At 29.9% G+C, this 4,964-nt stretch overlaps 1 pseudogene; it reads left to right on the top strand.

Annotated features, from left to right (window-relative positions):
• The first annotated feature begins 4,154 nt into the window (after window positions 1-4,154).
• On the top strand, window positions 4,155-4,273 carry LOC115214565 (annotated as a pseudogene).
• Window positions 4,274-4,964: the final 691 nt, after the last annotated feature.

The following is a 4,964-nucleotide window of genomic DNA, read 5'->3' on the forward strand; positions in this document are numbered from 1 at the left end:
AAGTTATGTAAATCAGTAAAAATGAAAGTAAATGATAGAAACAATGCAGAAATATATAAATGGAAACTACTTTTATTTCATTTCAATGATTTCTTTTTCTGTGTGTACATGGAGAAAACATATAGACAGAAAAGAACAAAAGTCAGTACAATCAATGTATTTTCTATTGGATATTATTTATTCGTGTTTACTTTATTTTTACTTGTATAATGGTGGATTTCACATTAGTTAGGTGTCTTTCAATATATATAAGAGAGATTTGATGAGATGTATTTTTACTTGCAGGTGTGTGTTTTTTGTCACCACCCCAAATGTACATGCACTGATACACACACATATTTGTGTGTGTGTATATATATATATATTATATATATATATATATGTATACATATAAATGTATACATTTATATACCTATATGTTTATATATATGGTTGTATGTGTATATGTGTATATATATATATATATATATGTAAATATAAATATAAATATATATACATATGTAAAGAGAAATGAACAACCAATCATAGATGTATGGAATATATTGACATCAGTTGCTACATAATTTTATATGAAATAATCAAGTCTTTACAGCTGTTTTGATGTATCCTGTGAATTGTGGATGTTTTTATGCATATTATGCATATTACGCTATTATGTATAGGCCTTACACGGCAGAAAATTATCAAAAACCACATAAGTAAACATAATATCAGTATTCATTATGATAATTAAGTACCTTCATATATCACGGCAACTATCTGCATTAGCATCCTCATACTTACTATATATCTATAAATGTATACATGCATATATACATTCATGAATACATACATACATACATACATACATACATACATACATACATACATACATACACATACATATACATACATACATACATTCATACATACATACATACATACATACATACATACATACATACATACATACATACATACATACATACATACATACATACATGCATACATACATACATACATACATACATAATTGCATACATATATATAAAACCACTGGACACATCATAAACCATTCCAGTGTTGGTGTATGTGATTTTGAAATCCATGACACTGGTTATATTTGCTGTGAAGTTAATTATCTCCCCTGTGCTTCTATCTGTCTTTTTCTTAATGCGAGCACTCATTCAAATGTCTATTGTATGGAATGCAGTTACCAAATTATCTTGTTTTCAACCACTTGATAAAAGGGCAAATAAATTCATATATCAGCAAGGAAACCGTGGGTAATGGTATTTCACAAAATTTGTGGTTTTTTATTATGATACATACATACATACATACATACATACATACATACATACTACATACATACATATATATATATATATGTATATATATTATACACACATATGTCACTCTGTATATATATATATAAATATATATATATATATATATATATATATATATATATATATATATATACATACACACACATATATATATATATGTATATGCATGTATGTATGTATGTATATATATATATATATATATATATATATATGTATATATATTATTGTATACCATCTCAGATATTTCTTTTACATGATATTCTGTAAAATAGTTATTCTCATGCCTGAAGTTAACCAATGTCATAGGAATTGAATTACCTGCTTGATTTGTTTATATCAAATATTACAATTTTCTATGATTCTTTTTCATCTGAGACCAAACTTAATCAAACAGTTATTTTTCTGTTAGTTTTGTCTACTTTCTAAAACAGACCAATTTATCAAGTTTTAGAATAATTTTTTCTTATCGAAGCCAAATATTTTTCCTCGTTATTTTTCTCTAATTTCTTCTTCTTACTCTTAGACAATTCTTTCATTAATATTATTATCATTAATAAGTGGCAAGCTGGCAGAATAGTTAGCTAGCTGGACAAAATGCTTAGTCGATAAAATAAATACCAGCTGAGCACTGGGGTTGATTTACCCATTCCCTGAACTTGCTGGCCTGGTGCCTAAAGTTGATATCAATATTATTATCATTATTTTAAAATTTTAAATTCAGTAAGCCTATTATATTAAGTTATGCTTTCACTGCATAGATGAGCACAGCTAAATGTGCCTTGAGTATGTGCAGTGCTGCAGTTCTATCTTCATGTTTTTGCTTACATATTGACAATGTTCTGTGTGCAGTTCCTAGAAGTGCTATTGTTTCCGAGTACCGACACTGATGAAGGCAATAGGTAATGTTTTTTATTACTTTAAGCCCGAAGCATAATTATGTATGCGGTTAATCAAAATTTTGATTCACTTTTCTTTCTTTTGCCAGCCTTTTATGTAGTGTGTTTCTCTCGGAGAACTTATAGTGGTAATAGTGTCTCTTGACATCTATTTTTCAGTGTGTGGTGAGGCACAAGCCAAGCCCTTGTTATAATTATTTATAAAATGTACCTATGAGGTTTTATTTCCTCGCTGACCACTTGGTATAAATCATTAATGATTTTTACCCTTTTATTATTATTATTATTATCATTATATATATACATATATCATTATTATTATTATTATTATTATTATTATTATTATTATTATATTAATATAATTATTATGATTATTGTTTTTATTATTATTAAGGTGGTAAGCTGGCAGAGTCATTAGCACACCAGGTAAAATGCTTAGCAGATTTTCATCTGTATTTACATTCTGAGTTCAAATTCCACCAAGGTCAACTTAGCCTTTCATTCTTTTGGGGTCGATAAATGAAGTACCAGCGAAACACTGGGAGGTTGATGTAATCAACTATTCCCCTCCCCACGCCAAATTTCAGGCCTTGTGCCTATAGTAGAAAGGATTGTTATTATTATTATTATTATTATTATTATTATTATTATTATGACTAATCATAATGCAATAAATGGAAAATTTAATTAGCTGTATCACAAAGCTCATCCCCATTGTGTTTTGTATGTGTACAGTGTGTATAAAATTTTCTAAATTTATATAACCTTTTGTATGTATGTTTATAAGCATACATGCATGTGTATAAATAGCTACATGTATGTAATCTTGTGTGTGACATAAGTAGCAGAAAAATTCTTGGTGGTGAACCAAATCTGTGTTTTATTTCAATTCCTAGTTGGGACTGCTTCACTTAGTGATTTTCAAAAACACATGAACACCACAACATCCTATTTCTCCACTTGTAAAACAAAACTGATTTCTCAGCTACATAAGAAATGATTATTATTATTGTTATTATTATTATAATTATTATTTATCATTATTATTTATATTATGATTATTATTAAATCTTTTTTAATAATTTTCTGTTTTTTATCACTTTTTTCTTAAAATATGTATTTTTTTGTAACAACAGCTCAGTTCGTTTTGCTTAAAAAATTTTCTTCCAGTTTTCAACCATTTGATATTGACATCTTAGTAACAAGCACAAACTCTGATTGCTGACTTTTCTATTTCTCATATCTATTTAATCTTCTGTTGTGTCTCAGGAGAGTCATTTTCTTTTTGTGCCTTATTATGTAACACACTCACCGGTAAAATTTCCACTTTTTTTCTTATTTTCATTGTCCTAAAATTTTCGTTGCGTCTTGCAACCTTTTCAATAGTTTTGATACAACGAAAATTTTAGGAAAATAAAAATAAGAAATACGTGGAAATTTTACTGGTAAGTGTGTTACATAATAAAGCACAAAAATAAATGACTCTCCCCAGACACAACAAAATATGCTTCAACACACGAACTCATATAAAGAATCTTGCAAACCAAATCCAAAAACGAAATATTTAATCTTCCTTTTCCTTCTGTCATATTATCCTTCTAGCTTAATCTGATAAACATACGTCTCACTTTTACATCAAAATTCTCCTTCAAACTATTTACACCTCTTTACAGGTTACACCTAACCCTTTAGCATTCAGATTACTTTGTCAAATGTAATATTTATTTATTCACGTTGTTTAGAATTAATCATGCTTTATCTCATAGCTTCAAGATGTCAATGTAGTGATTGTTTATTTTTTAGAATGATATTGTAGACCATGTGTGAGAGGCCAGATCTGGCTGGCTGGAACGTCAAACATGTTGAATAAGTCAGCCACATATGGTCAGATTAAATGTTAAAGCTTGAAGCAATCTAGCAGTATATTACATACAGCCATATCACATTGGATGTATCGGTTCTCATCCGATCACCAAAGTTAATCAATGTCGAGCCTAGTTAGTACTTAGATGGGTGACCACTTGGGAAACCTAGGTGCTGTAAGCGTCACACAATTTTAGGCGCAGGAGTGGTTGTGTGGTAAGAATAAGCATAGGAGTGGCTGTGTGTAAGTAGCTTGCTTACCAACCACAAGGTTCCGGGTTCAGTCCCACTGCATGGCACCTTGGGCAAGTGTCTTCGACTATAGCCTCAGGCTGACCAAGGACTTGTGAGTGGATTTGGTAGACAGAAACTGAAAGAAGCCCGTCGTATATATGTGTGTGTATATATAAATATATATATATTTATATATGTATATGTATATGTATGTGTGTGTGTATATGTTTGTGTGTCTGTGTTTGTTCCCCCAACATCTCTTGACAACCGATGCTGGTGTGTTTATATCCCTATCACTTAGCGGTTTGGCAAAAAAGAGACTGATAGAATAAGTACTAGGCTTACAAAGAATAAATCCTGGGGTCGATTTGCTCGACTAAAAGTGGTGCTCCAGCATGGCCACAGTCAAATGACTGACACAAGTAAAAGAGTAAAACATTACCGTACACAAAGAGTAAGTCAGAAGACCCCTTACCCAGTTTCCAAATTGATATTACAACTGCAATATACTTAGAAATATTGCAGATAAACTATTTGTATAAAATAGCACTTAATATTAGATGCTTCAAGAGAATTAACATAGTGTGGGGATTCAAAGTGATATGATTGCCGCCTTTCTCTCATGAACTAAATAAGGATT

This window comes from Octopus sinensis, linkage group LG7, assembly GCF_006345805.1.
Source record: "Octopus sinensis linkage group LG7, ASM634580v1, whole genome shotgun sequence".
NCBI classification, from domain to species: domain Eukaryota; kingdom Metazoa; phylum Mollusca; class Cephalopoda; order Octopoda; family Octopodidae; genus Octopus; species Octopus sinensis.